At 53.4% G+C, this 24,607-nt stretch overlaps 1 long non-coding RNA gene across 1 annotated transcript; it reads right to left on the bottom strand.

The window, feature by feature from the left end:
* Positions 1–21,136: 21,136 nt before the first annotated feature.
* LOC149911898 (uncharacterized) lies at positions 21,137–23,471 on the bottom strand. Its single transcript, XR_016462751.1, has 3 exons — positions 23,251–23,471; positions 21,841–21,974; positions 21,137–21,238 (listed from the first exon to the last, which is right to left on the bottom strand). It is a non-coding gene; the product is annotated as an uncharacterized LOC149911898 (long non-coding RNA).
* Between the last annotated feature and the right edge of the window lie 1,136 nt (positions 23,472–24,607).

The raw sequence follows: 24,607 nt of genomic DNA on the forward strand, positions 1-24,607 counted from the left end.
GCAGACGTCCCGTTCCAGCCCCAGCTCTGCACCGCAGCGTTCCTGGAAAAGCAAGTCTCGCGAGAGCAACGCGCACGTGCGAATCTAGGCACTGCGCACGCGGCAGTCTCTCTAGGCACCGCACTACGCAGGCGCGGTTCTCGAGACAACAGCACGGAGTACGGACGCGCGGTTCATGAGAAAGCACAACGCATGCGCCAGTGGTTTAAAAAAAAAAAAAAAAAAAACCACACACCACTACGCGCGCACTGGATTCTGCTCCGAACGGGGCATGCGCCGGATTCTGCCCGCCACGGCGCATGCGCCTGTCTGTGCCCCGCAATGCGCATGTGCCAAGTGCTCTGCGCACGCGCCAGCTGCAAGAGCGCATTGGGCATGCGCGACCGTTCGCACCGCTCTGCGCATGCGCGAGTCTCGGCACCGCGATGCGCATGCTCTCCTCACGGCCGCAAAACGCATGCGCCATCGTTTGCAGTGCGCATGCGGCAAGCATGTCACCGAACTGCGCGTGCGGCCGCCTTGGCACGGCACTGCGCATGCGCTTCTCGCGCGCGGATTACGGCGTACGCTCGTTTTCGGGCACGCACCTACGCGTTCGCTTTTTTCGTCGCCTCATTGCGCAAGCGGCGGGTGCACGGTCCGCCTAGACAGTACGTTCTGGAAGCAGACCGGGGCATAAAACCGCCCGAGGAAATAGACAAGGAGCATTCTGGATTGGAAAAGAGAGAATAGTGTCGCGGAGCCGGCGGTCCAAGTATTGCCTGCTCACCTGCATCTCAGGGCTTCGAAGAAATGGATGCTATTGGAAAGCTGGACGGCGCATGCGCACTACTTCCCGGAGGACCGAGCATAACGCAGATCGGCGGGGTGCCTGCGCAGAGGAGCAGGACCGTGCGCGCACCACTTCCGGATCAAACACCTCACCTGTGAGGACAGGCTGAGAGAGCTGGGGCTGGGGCAATACATGTTGGGGGATGAAAGGGCTGAGCATACCCAACCCCTTCAAAGCAGTGTCTTTCCACCCCAGTTTTTGGACTGCAGCACCAGCCCCACACAGGGTCCAGCCTTCTCCGGTTTGATCTCGTGCAGGATATTCTTGCAATGTGTGTGACAAAATATACATATATACACCTATATACAGAGCGGGCATTCCTGGGAAGATTTGGCTAGACGATAAGTGATGCAAACTATCTGAGATCTTCCCCAAGTTAAGTAGAAGGACTCCCCAAAAGAACTATGACAACGGAGTTCACGAAATATAAATATTATCCAATTCTAATGCAGAAACAACATTTGATTCCCACAACACCACCTCCTATCCGTCTCCCTCAGAGATTCCCAGGAGCACCTCAGGCTGCTGCTTTCTCGTGACAGCCTGGCCATCTGCCCCAGCAGCTCCTTAAGCAGAGTACGCCTGCAACTAGCTTCCTTTAACTGGCTGGTAGGTATGGTGAGATAGTTCCTTTACGGGAATCGAAATGGAAATCACAATGAGTTGGATGGCATCCTGCTTTTCTTCTCCAGTGCCAGAGAAGTCCACATATTCCAGCACCACAAAAGGTCATGCACACAGCCCAGTGCTGCGGAAGGCAGTTCTGTCCAACACCGCGACGTCTCTGCCACCCAACGCAGCTTGAAGCCACCGTGCCTCAGCCTCCATTTTGAGCTGGGGCCAGAAGGCCGCCCCGCCCTCTAGCCCCACCCTCCCTTCATTGTGAGTTAGGCCGGAAGGCTGCACTGCCCAATAGCACTGCAGGCCGCTGCCCCACCCTCCATTACGTGCCAGGCAGGCACACAGCATAGAAGACTGTGGGCGCACCCCCCCACGGCATTCACTGTCTGCACACCCTTGCGACAGGGACGAGAGGCAGTGGGCGCTACGGGGCCAGGGGCAGCTGTCCTTGCAGGCCCCAGGAAGGAGAGTAGCTTTCAGCGGCCTTCGGCCACAGCTTTTGGAGGCTGAGGGTCTCTTCAGGTCCCTGCGACCATGCCGCAGAGACAGGCAAAGTGCTGCCAGCCCTCTCTGCGCCGGGGCCCGGCCCAGCCCCCTGCCTGCCCCGCACAGCGGGAGGAGCACAGGCGGGAGCTGGAGGCGCTGCGGGCCCAGCTGGAGGGCGAGCGGCTCCGCTCCCAGGAGATGCAGCGCCGCCGGGCCGTCGAGAGACGTGAGCTGCAGGAGGCGGCAGAGCGGGAGCGGCAGCTCCTGGCCGACCGACTGCGCTCCAACTGGGAGCGACAGCGGGCGTCAAAGCTGCAGCGCCTGCGGGAGCAGAGCCAGAGGCAGCGGGAGGCGGACATCCGCCAACTGCTGCAGATGAAGGAGGCCCAGCTCCGCCAGACGCAGGAGCGGCTGCAGCAGCGGTGCAACAACGCCAACCGCCAGGTACGGGATCTGCTGCGGCAGCTAGCAAAGGAGCTGCTGAGTGGCGAGAGCAGCAGAGAGGCCCACAGACTGCAGCAGGAAGTCCAGCGGCAGCTCTGCAGGAAGCCCTGTGCAGAGCAGGCCGCCCACGTCCTGCGCCTCCAGCGCGAACTGCAGGAGCAGAGGAGACGCTTCCTGCATTACATCCTGGAGCACGGACAGGGGCAGCCGCCCGCCTCCTGCAACGGGGCCAGGGCTGCAGCCGCTGGGCCGCGCACACGGCAAAGGCCAGCCTGCCGTCGGGCTGTAGCAGAAGCGGGTGTTCAGGCTGCAGAGCAACAACAGGCCTGCCCACCTGAGCACAGGGAGCTGCGGGAGCAGAGTGCCCATCTGCTGAGGGCACTGAAGGACTTGCAGAGACAATGCAGCCTCCTTGGAGAGGAGAACTGCCTGCTGAGGAGCAGAAGCTCTCAGCAGATGAGGGAGGAGGTGGAGCGGCTCAAGGACAAGACGCATACGCTCAGCCTCCTTACCAAGCAGCTGCGGGAAACAGTCCGGCAGCTCAAGGAGGCCTCTTCCACATCCAGAGGGGCCCCAGAAAAGGCAGAGGAAGCCAACCAGCTGCAGGGGCAGCATTTGGAAAAGGAGAGTGGGAAAAAGCTGGAGCCGCACGGAAATCCAGAACAGGAATGGCTGGAGAAGTCGGGAGGGTGGCTGATGGCAAGCTGCAGCCTGCATTCTCGCAGACGATCACCAGCACTAATTCGAAGATTCATAGCTCGTCACAGCTACAATCCTTTTGAGGGCCCTAATGAGGACCCAGAAAACGAGCTTCCACTGACTGCTGGACAATACCTTTACATCTTCGGAGACGTAGATGAAGATGGCTGGTTTCTGGGAGAGCTGACGGATGGCACAAGAGGACTGGTCCCTTCCAATCTGGTGGAAGAAGTTTCAGATGATGACCTGGATACGACTGTGCCTCCACAGCTTCGTGATCTCCTGCTGGATACCGACGATGACGAGCAACTAGGCAGCAGGAGCGGTGGCAGAAAGTGATGGTCACCATCCAGAAATCTGTGTCCGTGTATTGGCTGAGCCTGGGGGATGCGGAGATTCCTCTCCATAATACGGCAGCATCCCATCAAGATTCCATATTTTCATCCACATAGATGAAGAATACCTCCTGCTCCACTTGATGTTCAACTGAAGCATGGTCCATCGGCACAAAGACCTTGAAAATTTATCACTTGTATGACTGGGAATTTACTACATTTGGACTGAAAAAAATCTAAAAAAAATTAAAAAACACCATAAAATAACCAAACTCAAAACGCACGTGTGAAGTCTTCTTGTTTTCTGGCAGTCCGCTTTTGTAAAGGTATGAGGAAAGCAAGAGGCTGAGGAAAGCCTCCAAAGTCTTTCTCAAGCGCACTACCTACAAGTATTGGAATCGAGAGAGAAAGGAATCATTACTGCTTGCTTCTGTTCTTCGGGATACCTGAAGTACCTTGGAAGGCCACACTTCCTGAGCAATATAAACATTCTGTCCCAAAGCAGCTCTTTGACCGTTTCCACTGGGTGATAAGGCATAGCGCTTGCATCATCTGAAGGCACGGACTCAGGTGCCAATCCAAATCCTTAACTGCAGGTCCTTACATTCTATACATACATGCTCAAGCTCCCTCTTGTAATTTTCCATCCATCCCTACGTGTCAGCAGAGCGCTTAACAAGTCTCCTTTAGTCTAGACACCAACTGCGCACACAACTGAGACACAGCTGCACCATTCCTAGAAAAACAGCTTTACAATTTCCCATAATAAAGTACCCGGCTCGCTCATATCCAACTTACTATAGGACACAGATTTATGCCTTATTTGCCCATCTCTGATATTGATAGCACCTGCCAGCCCCCAGAAATTACTATTTTAACACAAGGCCCAGAGGCAAAAACAACAGAATCCTACTAGAAATCATTCCGGTCAATGAGAATAGTTTTCTGCTGTGCCTGTTTCGAAAACCCATGTAATCAGTGACACGTGAAAATACGTGAACAATAGTCACCGCATCTCTGCGGCACTACCTGAAAATATAAATTTGCTGGAAAGCATTAAGGTTTGAATCTCAGGGTTACCAAGTGCTTTGGTACAAAGCCAGCATTCATCCGCCCTATACCACGGTGAGGCATTAAATTACCAGAAGGAGCAACTCCACCTATTTCACTGATTACACTTTCGTCTTGGCCATACGTAATAGCTCAACTCTCTGCAACCAGCAGAGAAGACTGACCAGGCTTTAGGAAACGACATATTCATTGGCATCAGAGAGAGGCCTTTCTGACACTGACTTTTTTCACACAGCTCAGCTATCTCAAATGCCCACCCCCTGCCCCCTACACCCGGAAAAAAAACAGACAGACCCAAACAAAAAACACTTGCACATTGGACTCCTTGGGCTTGAGAGAGGCTTAACTGGCTTAACTTCTATTGTGCGCTAGTAACATGGAGCGCAAGAAAAGCTTTCCAAAGGGAATGAGCTGGAAACTGGGTATGTGAACAAGTAATCCTCAAAAAAGGAGCGCCTGCCGCAGCTGGCTGGGGAGGGCCTGCGTATACCCCGTGCCCTTGTGGGCTATCTGTCCAGCTGCAGGAGGACCAGAGAAGGGCAGCTGAAAAGATGAAAAGCTGCAGCTGAGCCTGATAGACCCGCACAGCTCTCGGGCCATCTTGCCGATGGCAGCTGTGACGCATCGATTCGTTCTATGCAGGTGAATTAATTTTTTCCATCTGCAAACTTAGGTGGAGAACTGCAGTTTTCGTTAGTCTTTGTGGAAACGCTGTAATGGTCCACACTAATCTCAAAACAGCAACTCTGTGCTGTGACTGCCTGCGTAGACCTGCTGGGGCCTAAATTTTAGGGCATAAAAAAGAATAAAAAGCCAAAAATGAAACCTGGAGTTGAAGAAAGGGAAAAATACATTAAAAGTAGGAACAAGACAGAGGCTGAGTGAACATTAATATGGCCCCGCGCTTTCTGCCAATGGGCTTTAATTTCGTTATCATTAAATTTGCCGGGCAGTTGCATTTTGGTCTGTGAACATTTAGAAACAATGCAACAGATGCTGGCAAAAAGAAAAAAAAAAAAAAAAAAAGAACTTATTTTTTCACAGCTACTTATAAGCACTTAGCAGAGCTTGCCTGGGTTTGGGGTAGTCTCTCTCTTTTTTTCTTCGTCTTTCCCCCCACAACGCCCCCGCTTCCAACTTCGCGCTCTTCTCCCGCCATCACAAGACAGAGAGAACGGGTCGCCAGGGGAGAAAAACGCGGGCCGATCCCGTCAGAAAAGTTCTTTCCGCGGTCTTTGCTGCCACCTCGTGGCCCATGCGCGGAACTGCCGCTGTCTGTCGCCGCGTCCCGCAAGCAGCACAACGCATGCGCGTACAAATGCGGAAGTGGCGTTTTAACCGCTCTGCGCAGCTAATGCGCCGCTCTCTATGGTGATCAGTCCTCCAGCTAATAGCGACCGTGCGCCCGTCCACTTAAAGACAGCAATTGTTTCGACAGACCACGACGGGGACGGGCAAGCAGTCGATTCCCGGGCCGCCGGCCCAGCGATATTCTCCCCCTTCTAATCCAGGATGCCCCTCGTCTATTTCCGCCCTTTTATGCCCAAGCCCACGCGGAAGCGGACCGGTTGGGCTCACAGCTGCCCCTCAGCGCCTCGTGGCATCCAACTTCCTCTCCGCCCCGGTGAACCAGCAAAGTCCCTTTCCACCCCCAGCCCTGCACCGTCCCCCAGCCGTTTAAAAGCCCTCCCAGCGGCAGTGGAACGCGAGCAGCTCGGAGAGTCGCGGTCGCGGTACTGGCGTGCAGCAGCACCGACGCGGCAGCAACCCGCGACCAGCGAGCCTCGGGAGAGCAACGCGCACGCGCGAGCCCGGGCACTGCAGTGCGCATGTGCCGGTAGCGGCTCGGCGCTACGCATGCGCCCCTCTCGGCAGAGCACTACGCGTGCCCAAGCCTAGACGCTGCACTGCGCAAGCGCCACCCTCCGCACCGCACTACGCATGTGCCTGTTCCCGAGGCAGGCTCGAGCGTCAGACCGTCGGAGGAAATAGACAAGGAGCACTTCCGACAGCAAGAGAGAAAACCGTTGCTGAGCCAGCAGGAATTGACTGCTCGACTGCATCTCAGGGCTTGGTAGATTTGAAAGCTATTTATGAGTTCTCTGGCGCATGCGTGCTGTTGCCTGGAGGACTAACCCTAACAAAGCTCGGCAGATTCGCTGCGCAGAGCGATGAGAACGTACGTACGCCACTTCCGCGTGCCTGCGCGCATGCGTACTGCTGCCTGCGGCACCGAACATACGCGGCCGCAATTCCACCGATTGGCCACGAGGGGGCACCAGAGACCGCGGAAACAACAGCTCCGACTGGACTGACGCGGAGCCGCGCCGCAGCTTCTGGCGCTCCGCTCCTTCTCTCTCGTGAGGGCAGAGGAAAAACGCAGTTAGGTCGGGGTTGAGGGAGGAGAGAATTACGTCAGTTGGAACAAGACGAAGAAAAACAAGGAAAACTTCTCTATGCCCAGCAAAACTCTGCTAAGTGCTTAAGAATATCGGTAAATAAATAAATAACGTCATCATCAAATTGATTTTGTCATGCTTTTTTTTTTTTTTTTGAAGGCAACTGAGGTGATGAAAAAGCTGGTGTCAATTGGACAGGAGGGCGCAGTGAAGCCAAGGATGGCGAGGAATGATTAACAATCCTTAACGTTGCAAAAGAAAACAAACAAAAAAACCACCAGTAAAACAACTTCTGTACCTGGCCATGCAACTCTGAGATCCCGTCTGGGTCTCCCGGCGCTTGTAAATATCCACCGGGTCAATTTTGATATCGAGCGATTTGTTGTCAGTTCTTCCATTCACAGTCAATGCCAGGATCTGCCGCCGCAGGGCGTTCTGACCATGGGCACCACTGCTGAACTGTTTCAATATCAGTGGGATTCCCAGGCACGGTTTCAAGGATTTGGTCTACTTTTGACCCAAAGGGAGAATTGATATGAAATGCGAGGTATGCATAAGGAAAACAAACAAACAAACAAGTTTCATATGTTACCTGCTTGAAGGCGTATACCACTCTCACTCTTTAAAAGCATTAAAGAAAAAAAAGTAAAATGCATAGAGTAATCTCTTCCAACAACACGTGCATTTGGTCTGGGCAGCAAAGGGCGCAGCTCTGTATCACAAAGAACCGAAGGCATAAGCACCAGGCTCCTAAGTTCCAGCCAAACCAACCAAACGTGCCTATGGACAGGCAGAATCCTTAAGTAGGACAGCCAGTGAAAACGTCAAACAAAGCACCCGATTCTCAGCCTTCTTGTTCCTTTTTGAAAATCCAGAGGTCTCTGTGTTAGCTCCACCTCTAGCCTGTAAAGCCTGAGCTCGCCGTCTGGGGGAAGTCCAAGAAAAGGCTGGGTTATTACAGCGAGTCCCCAGTAGGATTGACATTTTTTCTAGCCTCAGGTCTCAGTTCTTTTACACATGCGAGGTATCTCTCAGGGTCATCTGGTGGTCTTTTGATGAAGGCCATGTCTTTCTTGCTGTGCACACTTGGACCTGGTTCAAGCTGAAGGATGCTTGACTCACTCCAGGCAGTCGTCTTATCAGCCACAACTCAGAAACCTTGCTGACAACACCAAGCTGTGGGGAGCAGCGACACGCCAGCAGTGACATGGGACGCCAACCAGAGGGACCCAGAGAGGCTTGAGCAGCGGGCACAGACAAACCTCATCAGCTTCAACAAATCCAGGCGCAGTGTCTTGCACCTGGGACAAGAGAACCCCCCACTACCAATACATGCTGGGGGATGAAAGGGCTGAGCCTAGGCCCGTCCCAAAAGAGCTGGTGGATGGCAAGCTGTACACGAGCCAGCAAAGTGCCCTCCCAGCCCGGAAAACCAGCCACATCCTGGGCTGCACCAAAAGACGTGCGGTCAGCAGGTGAAAAGAGGTGATCCTGCCCCTCTGCTCTGTGCTGAAGAGGCCTCACCTGGAGTACTGCGTCCATATGAAGAGCCCTCAGTGCAGAAGGGACATGGACCCGTTGGAGCACATACAGAGGACGGCCACAAGGAAAAAAAAAAAAAAAAAAAAAAAGAACCAAAGGATCAAACACCTCACCTGTGAGGACAGGCTGAGAGAGCTGGGGCTGTTCAGCCCGGAGAAGTGAAGGCTCCGAGGTGACCTGGTAACAGCCTTTCGATACCCAAAGGGGAGCTAAAGGAAAGAAGGAGGGAAAATTTAGGTTAGATATAAGGAAAACATCCTTCATAGCAAGGGACAAGGGGAAACGTTTTAAGCTGGGGAAGGGAAGATTTAGGTTGGATGGCAGGGGGAAGTTCTCCACAGAGAGAGCGGTGAGGTGCTGGAACAGCTGCCCAGAGAGGCTGTGGATGCCCCGTCCATCCCTGGAGGTGTTCAAGGCCAGGTTGGATGGGGCCCTGGGCAGCCCGGTCTAGTATGAAATGGGGAGGTTGGTGGTCCTGCATGTGGCAGGGGGGGGGGTTGGAGATCCACGATCCTCGAGGTCCCTTCCGACCCGGGACATTCTGTGACTCTGCGCAGTGGACCAGGTTGCCCAGAGATGCGGTGGATGCCCTGTCCCTTCCAAGGTGACACGCAGGGCAACCTGATCTAGCTGTGAATGTCCCTGTTCATTGTGGGTGAGTCGGACTAGATCATCATAAATGGTCGCTTCCGACTCTAAGGAGTCTCTGGTATGATACCTGAAGCCATGTCCACAAAGGACATCGATGGCATGGTGAGCAACCAGGGTAGGTGGGGAAGCCTGTGTGCTCAACAGCTCCGGGGAAACTCACCAAGTAGTCCAGTCGGGAAGATTCACATCAGCCATAGAGCCTCTCTGTGCCAGTCCCAGTATTCAGCACACCAGAGGTACTGCTTCATCACACTGGTGGGTCCCACAGCGGCAGAGCTAGCTATTGAATGGGGGCCAGGGGATGGAAGGAAGAGGGGTGGGGAGGTTGGGTATCATACAGACTAGGAAACTAACAGCATCCCCTGACAATTGGGATGGAGATATCTGGGGTGATCCAGACAAAGTGGTCCAGTAGAAGACAATCCTTTGTTTCCTAGAAAGACGAAGCCGGATCTGCCATAAAAACAGAAAGAACCCTAGGACCCTGGGGTGGTCGGCCACAACGTGCTCTGAGAACTGTGCCCTGACATCTGTTACTACTGACAAATCTGTAAGGGAGGTCTAGGAGAGAACCAGACAAAACAGGAACAGAATACTCGTGTTCAGTATGCTCAAGTAGTGGAGACTGCATTACACTAAGCGAGGATGAAGAAAACGGCCACTGGGGCTGGGGCTTTTCTTAAGCTCAGGTCCCAGCCTGATACACGCACCTCACTCTATCACCAGCCACGTAGCTTATTGGGCTGGAAGAATAAACCCCAGGGAGCAAGGCGAGCCCCTTGTGACCCCCATTCCATCTCTAAGTGAGCGTCCCACAGCCATCACCAAACCCACCTGCATACAAGCGATGCATGAACAAGGGATTCATGGCGTTCCATTATCTGCTCCACAGATTTCACAGTGCTTAAACCACTAACTAGAGGAGCCCCAGAAACCCTTAAACCCCATCGAGCTGCAAAACAGAACGGGATCCAAAGAGACACGGAGCATAATTTAAATACGCGCCCTTAAACAATACTCAGCATGGGCGGAATTAATCCGTGGCAGAGGAGACACAGAGGGGACAGGGGCAGAGGACACAGGGAGAACACAAAGACACAAGTAGGACACAGAGGGAACGTGTCATAAAATAGGTTGGGACAGTGTGGTAGTTTGGAGTCCCAGGTCGATGATTGTGCAATGAGAGTCATGAAAGAGGAACGGAGACTTCACAAGAAGGTACTGGGCTTGAAAAGAGTTGCAAAGGAAACCTGGAGAATGCAGAATCTCTTTACAGAAAAGCACATTAGCTCCAGGCGTTTCCAGAGTTGCAATGCTCAGTCAGCCAACCAGCATTACCTTGGGGCTGATTGAAGCATTCCAGACATGAGATAAGAGTAAAAGAGAGGAATGAACGTCAGTCTCTTCATTACCAATTCAGAGAAAAGCAGATAACCCCTTCACTCCCCTCAGAGAACAATTGGAAGGCATCATAAGGAGAGGCATAGCGGACATAGCTACTCTAAACCAACTTAGGATCCCCACAGAAAGGCAGAAGCCAAAACCCTGCAAAAAAGAAAGGATCACTTACCTCTTTCCAAGAACCAGAGCTCACCCAACAATCCACAGGAGGCAGTCTCCAGGAAGAAACCCTGCCTTTGGGGCTGCCAGCCCTTAAATGAGGAGAGGGAGGGGCTGGAGCCAGGCTCAGCCTCATCTGGTTCTCTAGGTGCATTGCTTCCACCTGTGCTTGCAGGGCTACACCCCTCACCAGGTGCTCCGTCACTGCTTCAGGCTGTGATCTCAAAGTTCCCATAAAAGCATGAAAAAAAAAAAAAAAAAAAAGTAATGAAGTAATGACTGGCAGCCAATTGGGCAAGGGGGGAGGGAGGGGGTTATCGATGGACAAGCTAGGATGGTCCACATGTTTTGATTCCAGTCTGTCCTCAATGGCAATTGGTGGCATTTCTAATAAATAGGGGAGCACAGATTTCTATACTGATACAGCAAGATGCTGAGAAGCTGCATGTGCAACAAAAGGGCTGAGACTACCGGTGTGAATGGAGCGAGTGCTGTCTGCCAAACTGCCAGGGTCAGCTTTGGCTCCCCAGTGAGAAATCTGTGTCATCTACTTGCACAGCAATTAAAGACCATTGTGAAATTATTTTAGGATTTGGTTCCTCAGTGGGTGAACCTGGCACCTGCCCGCATGGCAGCGTGAAGCCCTTTGGCTCAAACATCGATCCCAAACCCCAAAGAAGTCGGGAGGCTGTAGAGTGCGTACTTCGTGCAGCCCCTGCACTCCTCGAGTCAGAGATCACTGACGTACTGCAGGACCCCATTTCTGTTGCGGCACGACAGGGGATTGCTGAAGTCACTGCAGATTTGGAGAAAAGACAGATCATCTCCAGAATGCACTCCCCATACAAGCGGCCCACGTGTGTGGGGCACAAGCCCCATTCTGGGGGCAATGACCCCCACCTGTGGGGCGCTACCCCCACCCCACTGTCACAGCCGTGTGCGGAGGACACCATCACCCCACTGCGCACAGCCATCAACTTCTCCCAGGACTCCACGCACCCCACAGGCATCCCTGACCCTGCCCTCAACCCCACGGTGACATGGGCACGGAGCGAAGGGGGACAGGTAGTGTGGGGGGAGGTGAGGAGACATGAGGGGACATGTGGGGACACGGGGTTGATGTGTGGGGTCATAAAAAGCCAAAAATGAAACTTGGAGTTGAAGAAAGGCCCTTGGAAAAAAATACATTAAAGTATAAAGAAGACAGAAGCTGCGTGAACATTAATACGGCCCTGTGCTTTCTGCCAACGGGCTTTAATTTCGTTATCATTAAATTTGCTGGGCAGTTACACTTTGGTAATGCGAACATTTAGAAAAGATGCAACGGATGCTGGCAAAAGGAAAAAAAAAAACCTCTTTTTTTACAGCTATTTATAAGCACTTAGCACAGCTCTCCTGGGTTTGGAGAAGTTTCCCTCTTTTTTCTTCGTCTTTCCCCCCACACACCCTCCACTTCTAACTTCGTGTTCTGCCCCCGTCATTACGAGACACAGAGAGAACGAATCGCCAGGGACTGCGCCGCGGGTCCCCGGCAATCCGTCAGAAAAGTTCTTTCCGCGGTCTCTGCTGCCACCTCGTGGCCAATGCGCGGAACTGCCGCTGCCCGCTGCTTAGGCCGGCAAGCGGTATAACGCATGCGCGTAGAAACGCGGAAGTGGCGTTTTAACCGCTCTGCGCAGCTAATCCGCCACTCTCTGTGGTGATCAGTCCTCCAGGTAATAGCGAACACGCGCCCGTCAACTGAAAGATAGCAATTGTTTCGACAAACCACTACGGGGACGGGCAAGCAGCCGATTCTCGGACCGCCGGCTCAGCGATATTCTCCCCTTCTAATCCAGGATGCCCCTCGTCTATTTCCGCCCTTTTATGCCCGAGCCCACCCGGGAACGGACCGGGTCGGCTCAGGGCTGCCTCTCAGCGCCTCGTGGCACCCAACGTGCTTGCCGCCGCGGTGGAGGAGCAGACGTCCCGTTCCAGCCCCAGCTCTGCACCGCAGCGTTCCTGGAAAAGCAAGTCTCGCGAGAGCAACGCGCACGTGCGAATCTAGGCACTGCGCACGCGGCAGTCTCTCTAGGCACCGCACTACGCAGGCGCGGTTCTCGAGACAACAGCACGGAGTACGGACGCGCGGTTCATGAGAAAGCACAACGCATGCGCCAGTGGTTTAAAAAAAAAAAAAAAAAAAAACCACACACCACTACGCGCGCACTGGATTCTGCTCCGAACGGGGCATGCGCCGGATTCTGCCCGCCACGGCGCATGCGCCTGTCTGTGCCCCGCAATGCGCATGTGCCAAGTGCTCTGCGCACGCGCCAGCTGCAAGAGCGCATTGGGCATGCGCGACCGTTCGCACCGCTCTGCGCATGCGCGAGTCTCGGCACCGCGATGCGCATGCTCTCCTCACGGCCGCAAAACGCATGCGCCATCGTTTGCAGTGCGCATGCGGCAAGCATGTCACCGAACTGCGCGTGCGGCCGCCTTGGCACGGCACTGCGCATGCGCTTCTCGCGCGCGGATTACGGCGTACGCTCGTTTTCGGGCACGCACCTACGCGTTCGCTTTTTTCGTCGCCTCATTGCGCAAGCGGCGGGTGCACGGTCCGCCTAGACAGTACGTTCTGGAAGCAGACCGGGGCATAAAACCGCCCGAGGAAATAGACAAGGAGCATTCTGGATTGGAAAAGAGAGAATAGTGTCGCGGAGCCGGCGGTCCAAGTATTGCCTGCTCACCTGCATCTCAGGGCTTCGAAGAAATGGATGCTATTGGAAAGCTGGACGGCGCATGCGCACTACTTCCCGGAGGACCGAGCATAACGCAGATCGGCGGGGTGCCTGCGCAGAGGAGCAGGACCGTGCGCGCACCACTTCCGGATCAAACACCTCACCTGTGAGGACAGGCTGAGAGAGCTGGGGCTGGGGCAATACATGTTGGGGGATGAAAGGGCTGAGCATACCCAACCCCTTCAAAGCAGTGTCTTTCCACCCCAGTTTTTGGACTGCAGCACCAGCCCCACACAGGGTCCAGCCTTCTCCGGTTTGATCTCGTGCAGGATATTCTTGCAATGTGTGTGACAAAATATACATATATACACCTATATACAGAGCGGGCATTCCTGGGAAGATTTGGCTAGACGATAAGTGATGCAAACTATCTGAGATCTTCCCCAAGTTAAGTAGAAGGACTCCCCAAAAGAACTATGACAACGGAGTTCACGAAATATAAATATTATCCAATTCTAATGCAGAAACAACATTTGATTCCCACAACACCACCTCCTATCCGTCTCCCTCAGAGATTCCCAGGAGCACCTCAGGCTGCTGCTTTCTCGTGACAGCCTGGCCATCTGCCCCAGCAGCTCCTTAAGCAGAGTACGCCTGCAACTAGCTTCCTTTAACTGGCTGGTAGGTATGGTGAGATAGTTCCTTTACGGGAATCGAAATGGAAATCACAATGAGTTGGATGGCATCCTGCTTTTCTTCTCCAGTGCCAGAGAAGTCCACATATTCCAGCACCACAAAAGGTCATGCACACAGCCCAGTGCTGCGGAAGGCAGTTCTGTCCAACACCGCGACGTCTCTGCCACCCAACGCAGCTTGAAGCCACCGTGCCTCAGCCTCCATTTTGAGCTGGGGCCAGAAGGCCGCCCCGCCCTATAGCCCCACCCTCCCTTCATTGTGAGTTAGGCCGGAAGGCTGCACTGCCCAATAGCACTGCAGGCCGCTGCCCCACCCTCCATTACGTGCCAGGCAGGCACACAGCATAGAAGACTGTGGGCGCACCCCCCCACGGCATTCACTGTCTGCACACCCTTGCGACAGGGACGAGAGGCAGTGGGCGCTACGGGGCCAGGGGCAGCTGTCCTTGCAGGCCCCAGGAAGGAGAGTAGCTTTCAGCGGCCTTCGGCCACAGCTTTTGGAGGCTGAGGGTCTCTTCAGGTCCCTGCGACCATGCCGCAGAGACAGGCAAAGTGCTGCCAGCCCTCTCTGCGCCGGGGCCCGGCCCAGCCCCCTGCCTGCCCCGCACAGCGGGAGGAGCACAGGCGGGAGCTGGAGGCGCTGCGGGCCCAGCTGGAGGGCGAGCGGCTCCGCTCCCAGGAGATGCAGCGCCGCCGGGCCGTCGAGAGACGTGAGCTGCAGGAGGCGGCAGAGCGGGAGCGGCAGCTCCTGGCCGACCGACTGCGCTCCAACTGGGAGCGACAGCGGGCGTCAAAGCTGCAGCGCCTGCGGGAGCAGAGCCAGAGGCAGCGGGAGGCGGACATCCGCCAACTGCTGCAGATGAAGGAGGCCCAGCTCCGCCAGACGCAGGAGCGGCTGCAGCAGCGGTGCAACAACGCCAACCGCCAGGTACGGGATCTGCTGCGGCAGCTAGCAAAGGAGCTGCTGAGTGGCGAGAGCAGCAGAGAGGCCCACAGACTGCAGCAGGAAGTCCAGCGGCAGCTCTGCAGGAAGCCCTGTGCAGAGCAGGCCGCCCACGTCCTGCGCCTCCAGCGCGAACTGCAGGAGCAGAGGAGACGCTTCCTGCATTACATCCTGGAGCACGGACAGGGGCAGCCGCCCGCCTCCTGCAACGGGGCCAGGGCTGCAGCCGCTGGGCCGCGCACACGGCAAAGGCCAGCCTGCCGTCGGGCTGTAGCAGAAGCGGGTGTTCAGGCTGCAGAGCAACAACAGGCCTGCCCACCTGAGCACAGGGAGCTGCGGGAGCAGAGTGCCCATCTGCTGAGGGCACTGAAGGACTTGCAGAGACAATGCAGCCTCCTTGGAGAGGAGAACTGCCTGCTGAGGAGCAGAAGCTCTCAGCAGATGAGGGAGGAGGTGGAGCGGCTCAAGGACAAGACGCATACGCTCAGCCTCCTTACCAAGCAGCTGCGGGAAACAGTCCGGCAGCTCAAGGAGGCCTCTTCCACATCCAGAGGGGCCCCAGAAAAGGCAGAGGAAGCCAACCAGCTGCAGGGGCAGCATTTGGAAAAGGAGAGTGGGAAAAAGCTGGAGCCGCACGGAAATCCAGAACAGGAATGGCTGGAGAAGTCGGGAGGGTGGCTGATGGCAAGCTGCAGCCTGCATTCTCGCAGACGATCACCAGCACTAATTCGAAGATTCATAGCTCGTCACAGCTACAATCCTTTTGAGGGCCCTAATGAGGACCCAGAAAACGAGCTTCCACTGACTGCTGGACAATACCTTTACATCTTCGGAGACGTAGATGAAGATGGCTGGTTTCTGGGAGAGCTGACGGATGGCACAAGAGGACTGGTCCCTTCCAATCTGGTGGAAGAAGTTTCAGATGATGACCTGGATACGACTGTGCCTCCACAGCTTCGTGATCTCCTGCTGGATACCGACGATGACGAGCAACTAGGCAGCAGGAGCGGTGGCAGAAAGTGATGGTCACCATCCAGAAATCTGTGTCCGTGTATTGGCTGAGCCTGGGGGATGCGGAGATTCCTCTCCATAATACGGCAGCATCCCATCAAGATTCCATATTTTCATCCACATAGATGAAGAATACCTCCTGCTCCACTTGATGTTCAACTGAAGCATGGTCCATCGGCACAAAGACCTTGAAAATTTATCACTTGTATGACTGGGAATTTACTACATTTGGACTGAAAAAAATCTAAAAAAAATTAAAAAACACCATAAAATAACCAAACTCAAAACGCACGTGTGAAGTCTTCTTGTTTTCTGGCAGTCCGCTTTTGTAAAGGTATGAGGAAAGCAAGAGGCTGAGGAAAGCCTCCAAAGTCTTTCTCAAGCGCACTACCTACAAGTATTGGAATCGAGAGAGAAAGGAATCATTACTGCTTGCTTCTGTTCTTCGGGATACCTGAAGTACCTTGGAAGGCCACACTTCCTGAGCAATATAAACATTCTGTCCCAAAGCAGCTCTTTGACCGTTTCCACTGGGTGATAAGGCATAGCGCTTGCATCATCTGAAGGCACGGACTCAGGTGCCAATCCAAATCCTTAACTGCAGGTCCTTACATTCTATACATACATGCTCAAGCTCCCTCTTGTAATTTTCCATCCATCCCTACGTGTCAGCAGAGCGCTTAACAAGTCTCCTTTAGTCTAGACACCAACTGCGCACACAACTGAGACACAGCTGCACCATTCCTAGAAAAACAGCTTTACAATTTCCCATAATAAAGTACCCGGCTCGCTCATATCCAACTTACTATAGGACACAGATTTATGCCTTATTTGCCCATCTCTGATATTGATAGCACCTGCCAGCCCCCAGAAATTACTATTTTAACACAAGGCCCAGAGGCAAAAACAACAGAATCCTACTAGAAATCATTCCGGTCAATGAGAATAGTTTTCTGCTGTGCCTGTTTCGAAAACCCATGTAATCAGTGACACGTGAAAATACGTGAACAATAGTCACCGCATCTCTGCGGCACTACCTGAAAATATAAATTTGCTGGAAAGCATTAAGGTTTGAATCTCAGGGTTACCAAGTGCTTTGGTACAAAGCCAGCATTCATCCGCCCTATACCACGGTGAGGCATTAAATTACCAGAAGGAGCAACTCCACCTATTTCACTGATTACACTTTCGTCTTGGCCATACGTAATAGCTCAACTCTCTACAACCAGCAGAGAAGACTGACCAGGCTTTAGGAAACGACATATTCATTGGCATCAGAGAGAGGCCTTTCTGACACTGACTTTTTTCACACAGCTCAGCTATCTCAAATGCCCACCCCCTGCCCCCTACACCCGGAAAAAAAACAGACAGACCCAAACAAAAAACACTTGCACATTGGACTCCTTGGGCTTGAGAGAGGCTTAACTGGCTTAACTTCTATTGTGCGCTAGTAACATGGAGCGCAAGAAAAGCTTTCCAAAGGGAATGAGCTGGAAACTGGGTATGTGAACAAGTAATCCTCAAAAAAGGAGCGCCTGCCGCAGCTGGCTGGGGAGGGCCTGCGTATACCCCGTGCCCTTGTGGGCTATCTGTCCAGCTGCAGGAGGACCAGAGAAGGGCAGCTGAAAAGATGAAAAGCTGCAGCTGAGCCTGATAGACCCGCACAGCTCTCGGGCCATCTTGCCGATGGCAGCTGTGACGCATCGATTCGTTCTATGCAGGTGAATTAATTTTTTCCATCTGCAAACTTAGGTGGAGAACTGCAGTTTTCGTTAGTCTTTGTGGAAACGCTGTAATGGTCCACACTAATCTCAAAACAGCAACTCTGTGCTGTGACTGCCTGCGTAGACCTGCTGGGGCCTAAATTTTAGGGCATAAAAAAGAATAAAAAGCCAAAAATGAAACCTGGAGTTGAAGAAAGGGAAAAATACATTAAAAGTAGGAACAAGACAGAGGCTGAGTGAACATTAATATGGCCCCGCGCTTTCTGCCAATGGGCTTTAATTTCGTTATCATTAAATTTGCCGGGCAGTTGCATTTTGGTCTGTGAACATTTAGAAACAATGCAACAGATGCTGGCAAAAAGAAAAAAAAAAAAAAAAAAAGAACTTATTTTTTCACAGCTACTTATAAGCACTTAGCAGAGCTTGCCTGGGTTTGGGGTAGTCTCTCTCTTTTTTTCTTCGTCTTTCCCCCCACAACGCCCCCGCTTCCAACTTCGCGCTCTTCTCCCGCCATCACAAGACAGAGAGAACGGGTCGCCAGGGGAGAAAAACGCGGGCCGATCCCGTCAGAAAAGTTCTTTCCGCGGTCTTTGCTGCCACCTCGTGGCCCATGCGCGGAACTGCCGCTGTCTGTCGCCGCGTCCCGCAAGCAGCACAACGCATGCGCGTACAAATGCGGAAGTGGCGTTTTAACCGCTCTGCGCAGCTAATGCGCCGCTCTCTATGGTGATCAGTCCTCCAGCTAATAGCGACCGTGCGCCCGTCCACTTAAAGACAGCAATTGTTTCGACAGACCACGACGGGGACGGGCAAGCAGTCGATTCCCGGGCCGCCGGCCCAGCGATATTCTCCCCCTTCTAATCCAGGATGCCCCTCGTCTATTTCCGCCCTTTTATGCCCAAGCCCACGCGGAAGCGGACCGGTTGGGCTCACAGCTGCCCCTCAGCGCCTCGTGGCATCCAACTTCCTCTCCGCCCCGGTGAACCAGCAAAGTCCCTTTCCACCCCCAGCCCTGCACCGTCCCCCAGCCGTTTAAAAGCCCTCCCAGCGGCAGTGGAACGCGAGCAGCTCGGAGAGTCGCGGTCGCGGTACTGGCGTGCAGCAGCACCGACGCGGCAGCAACCCGCGACCAGCGAGCCTCGGGAGAGCAACGCGCACGCGCGAGCCCGGGCACTGCAGTGCGCATGTGCCGGTAGCGGCTCGGCGCTACGCATGCGCCCCTCTCGGCAGAGCACTACGCGTGCCCAAGCCTAGACGCTGCACTGCGCAAGCGCCACCCTCCGCACCGCACTACGCATGTGCCTGTTCCCGAGGCAGGCTCGAGCGTCAGACCGTCGGAGGAAATAGACAAGGAGCACTTCCGACAGCAAGAGAGAAAACCGTTGCTGAGCCAGCAGGAATTGACTGCTCGACTGCATCTCAGGGCTTGGTAGATTTGAAAGCTATTTATGAGTTCTCTGGCGCATGCGTGCTGTTGCCTGGAGGACTAACCCTAACAAAGCTCGGCAGATTCGCTGCGCAGAGCGATGAGAACGTACGTACGCCACTTCCGCGTGCCTGCGCGCATGCGTACTGCTGCCTGCGGCACCGAACATACGCGGCCGCAATTCCACCGATTGGCCACGAGGGGGCACCAGAGACCGCGGAAACAACAGCTCCGACTGGACTGACGCGGAGCCGCGCCGCAGCTTCTGGCGCTCCGCTCCTTCTCTCTCGTGAGGGCAGAGGAAAAACGCAGTTAGGTCGGGGTTGAGGGAGGAGAGAATTACGTCAGTTGGAACAAGACGAAGAAAAACAAGGAAAACTTCTCTATGCCCAGCAAAACTCTGCTAAGTGCTTAAGAATATCGGTAAATAAATAAATAACGTCATCATCAAATTGATTTTGTCATGCTTTTTTTTTTTTTTTTGAAGGCAACTGAGGTGATGAAAAAGCTGGTGTCAATTGGACAGGAGGGCGCAGTGAAGCCAAGGATGGCGAGGAATGATTAACAATCCTTAACGTTGCAAAAGAAAACAAACAAAAAAACCACCAGTAAAACAACTTCTGTACCTGGCCATGCAACTCTGAGATCCCGTCTGGGTCTCCCGGCGCTTGTAAATATCCACCGGGTCAATTTTGATATCGAGCGATTTGTTGTCAGTTCTTCCATTCACAGTCAATGCCAGGATCTGCCGCCGCAGGGCGTTCTGACCATGGGCACCACTGCTGAACTGTTTCAATATCAGTGGGATTCCCAGGCACGGTTTCAAGGATTTGGTCTACTTTTGACCCAAAGGGAGAATTGATATGAAATGCGAGGTATGCATAAGGAAAACAAACAAACAAACAAGTTTCATATGTTACCTGCTTGAAGGCGTATACCACTCTCACTCTTTAAAAGCATTAAAGAAAAAAAAGTAAAATGCATAGAGTAATCTCTTCCAACAACACGTGCATTTGGTCTGGGCAGCAAAGGGCGCAGCTCTGTATCACAAAGAACCGAAGGCATAAGCACCAGGCTCCTAAGTTCCAGCCAAACCAACCAAACGTGCCTATGGACAGGCAGAATCCTTAAGTAGGACAGCCAGTGAAAACGTCAAACAAAGCACCCGATTCTCAGCCTTCTTGTTCCTTTTTGAAAATCCAGAGGTCTCTGTGTTAGCTCCACCTCTAGCCTGTAAAGCCCGAGCTCGCCGTCTGGGGGAAGTCCAAGAAAAGGCTGGGTTATTACAGCGAGTCCCCAGTAGGATTGACATTTTTTCTAGCCTCAGGTCTCAGTTCTTTTACACATGCGAGGTATCTCTCAGGGTCATCTGGTGGTCTTTTGATGAAGGCCATGTCTTTCTTGCTGTGCACACTTGGACCTGGTTCAAGCTGAAGGATGCTTGACTCACTCCAGGCAGTCGTCTTATCAGCCACAACTCAGAAACCTTGCTGACAACACCAAGCTGTGGGGAGCAGCGACACGCCAGCAGTGACATGGGACGCCAACCAGAGGGACCCAGAGAGGCTTGAGCAGCGGGCACAGACAAACCTCATCAGCTTCAACAAATCCAGGCGCAGTGTCTTGCACCTGGGACAAGAGAACCCCCCACTACCAATACATGCTGGGGGATGAAAGGGCTGAGCCTAGGCCCGTCCCAAAAGAGCTGGTGGATGGCAAGCTGTACACGAGCCAGCAAAGTGCCCTCCCAGCCCGGAAAACCAGCCACATCCTGGGCTGCACCAAAAGACGTGCGGTCAGCAGGTGAAAAGAGGTGATCCTGCCCCTCTGCTCTGTGCTGAAGAGGCCTCACCTGGAGTACTGCGTCCATATGAAGAGCCCTCAGTGCAGAAGGGACATGGACCCGTTGGAGCACATACAGAGGACGGCCACAAGGAAAAAAAAAAAAAAAAAAAAAAAGAACCAAAGGATCAAACACCTCACCTGTGAGGACAGGCTGAGAGAGCTGGGGCTGTTCAGCCCGGAGAAGTGAAGGCTCCGAGGTGACCTGGTAACAGCCTTTCGATACCCAAAGGGGAGCTAAAGGAAAGAAGGAGGGAAAATTTAGGTTAGATATAAGGAAAATATCCTTCATAGCAAGGGACAAGGGGAAACGTTTTAAGCTGGGGAAGGGAAGATTTAGGTTGGATGGCAGGGGGAAGTTCTCCACAGAGAGAGCGGTGAGGTGCTGGAACAGCTGCCCAGAGAGGCTGTGGATGCCCCGTCCATCCCTGGAGGTGTTCAAGGCCAGGTTGGATGGGGCCCTGGGCAGCCCGGTCTAGTATGAAATGGGGAGGTTGGTGGTCCTGCATGTGGCAGGGGGGGGGGTTGGAGATCCACGATCCTCGAGGTCCCTTCCAACCCGGGACATTCTGTGACTCTGCGCAGTGGACCAGGTTGCCCAGAGATGCGGTGGATGCCCTGTCCCTTCCAAGGTGACACGCAGGGCAACCTGATCTAGCTGTGAATGTCCCTGTTCATTGTGGGTGAGTCGGACTAGATCATCATAAATGGTCGCTTCCGACTCTAAGGAGTCTCTGGTATGATACCTGAAGCCATGTCCACAAAGGACATCGATGGCATGGTGAGCAACCAGGGTAGGTGGGGAAGCCTGTGTGCTCAACAGCTCCGGGGAAACTCACCAAGTAGTCCAGTCGGGAAGATTCACATCAGCCATAGAGCCTCTCTGTGCCAGTCCCAGTATTCAGCACACCAGAGGTACTGCTTCATCACACTGGTGGGTCCCACAGCGGCAGAGCTAGCTATTGAATGGGGGCTAGGGGATGGAAGGAAGAGGGGTGGGGAGGTTGGGTATCATACAGACTAGGAAACTAACAGCATCCCCTGACAATTGGGATGGAGATATCTGGGGTGATCCAGACAAAGTGGTCCAGTAGAAGACAATCCTTTGTTTCCTAGAAAGACGAAGCCGGATCTGCCATAAAAACAGAAAGAACCCTAGGACCCTGGGGTGGTCGGCCACAACGTGCTCTGAGAACTGTGCCCTGACATCTGTTACTACTGACAAATCTGTAAGGGAGGTCTAGGAGAGAACCAGACAAAACAGGAACAGAATACTCGTGTTCAGTATGCTCAAGTAGCGGAGACTGCATTACACTAAGCGAGGATGAAGAAAACGGCCACTGGGGCTGGGGCTTTTCTTAAGCTCAGGTCCCAGCCTGATACACGCACCTCACTCTATCACCAGCCACGTAGCTTATTGGGCTGGAAGAATAAACCCCAGGGAGCAAGGCGAGCCCCTTGTGACCCCCATTCCATCTCTAAGTGAGCGTCCCACAGCCATCACCAAACCCACCTGCATACAAGCGATGCATGAACAAGGGATTCATGGCGTTCCATTATCTGCTCCACAGATTTCACAGTGCTTAAACCACTAACTAGAGGAGCCCCAGAAACCCTTAAACCCCATCGAGCTGCAAAACAGAACGGGATCCAAAGAGACACGGAGCATAATTTAAATACGCGCCCTTAAACAATACTCAGCATGGGCGGAATTAATCCGTGGCAGAGGAGACACAGAGGGGACAGGGGCAGAGGACACAGGGAGAACACAAAGACACAAGTAGGACACAGAGGGAACGTGTCATAAAATAGGTTGGGACAGTGTGGTAGTTTGGAGTCCCAGGTCGATGATTGTGCAATGAGAGTCATGAAAGAGGAACGGAGACTTCACAAGAAGGTACTGGGCTTGAAAAGAGTTGCAAAGGAAACCTGGAGAATGCAGAATCTCTTTACAGAAAAGCACATTAGCTCCAGGCGTTTCCAGAGTTGCAATGCTCAGTCAGCCAACCAGCATTACCTTGGGGCTGATTGAAGCATTCCAGACATGAGATAAGAGTAAAAGAGAGGAATGAACGTCAGTCTCTTCATTACCAATTCAGAGAAAAGCAGATAACCCCTTCACTCCCCTCAGAGAACAATTGGAAGGCATCATAAGGAGAGGCATAGCGGACATAGCTACTCTAAACCAACTTAGGATCCCCACAGAAAGGCAGAAGCCAAAACCCTGCAAAAAAGAAAGGATCACTTACCTCTTTCCAAGAACCAGAGCTCACCCAACAATCCACAGGAGGCAGTCTCCAGGAAGAAACCCTGCCTTTGGGGCTGCCAGCCCTTAAATGAGGAGAGGGAGGGGCTGGAGCCAGGCTCAGCCTCATCTGGTTCTCTAGGTGCATTGCTTCCACCTGTGCTTGCAGGGCTACACCCCTCACCAGGTGCTCCGTCACTGCTTCAGGCTGTGATCTCAAAGTTCCCATAAAAGCATGAAAAAAAAAAAAAAAAAGTAATGAAGTAATGACTGGCAGCCAATTGGGCAAGGGGGGAGGGAGGGGGTTATCGATGGACAAGCTAGGATGGTCCACATGTTTTGATTCCAGTCTGTCCTCAATGGCAATTGGTGGCATTTCTAATAAATAGGGGAGCACAGATTTCTATACTGATACAGCAAGATGCTGAGAAGCTGCATGTGCAACAAAAGGGCTGAGACTACCGGTGTGAATGGAGCGAGTGCTGTCTGCCAAACTGCCAGGGTCAGCTTTGGCTCCCCAGTGAGAAATCTGTGTCATCTACTTGCACAGCAATTAAAGACCATTGTGAAATTATTTTAGGATTTGGTTCCTCAGTGGGTGAACCTGGCACCTGCCCGCATGGCAGCGTGAAGCCCTTTGGCTCAAACATCGATCCCAAACCCCAAAGAAGTCGGGAGGCTGTAGAGTGCGTACTTCGTGCAGCCCCTGCACTCCTCGAGTCAGAGATCACTGACGTACTGCAGGACCCCATTTCTGTTGCGGCACGACAGGGGATTGCTGAAGTCACTGCAGATTTGGAGAAAAGACAGATCATCTCCAGAATGCACTCCCCATACAAGCGGCCCACGTGTGTGGGGCACAAGCCCCATTCTGGGGGCAATGACCCCCACCTGTGGGGCGCTACCCCCACCCCACTGTCACAGCCGTGTGCGGAGGACACCATCACCCCACTGCGCACAGCCATCAACTTCTCCCAGGACTCCACGCACCCCACAGGCATCCCTGACCCTGCCCTCAACCCCACGGTGACATGGGCACGGAGCGAAGGGGGACAGGTAGTGTGGGGGGAGGTGAGGAGACATGAGGGGACATGTGGGGACACGGGGTTGATGTGTGGGGTCATAAAAAGCCAAAAATGAAACTTGGAGTTGAAGAAAGGCCCTTGGAAAAAAATACATTAAAGTATAAAGAAGACAGAAGCTGCGTGAACATTAATACGGCCCTGTGCTTTCTGCCAACGGGCTTTAATTTCGTTATCATTAAATTTGCTGGGCAGTTACACTTTGGTAATGCGAACATTTAGAAAAGATGCAACGGATGCTGGCAAAAGGAAAAAAAAAAACCTCTTTTTTTACAGCTA

This window comes from Phasianus colchicus, unplaced genomic scaffold (genome assembly GCF_987193195.1).
Source record: "Phasianus colchicus unplaced genomic scaffold, bPhaCol1.hap1.1 HAP1_SCAFFOLD_53, whole genome shotgun sequence".
In the NCBI taxonomy this organism is placed as follows: domain Eukaryota; kingdom Metazoa; phylum Chordata; class Aves; order Galliformes; family Phasianidae; genus Phasianus; species Phasianus colchicus.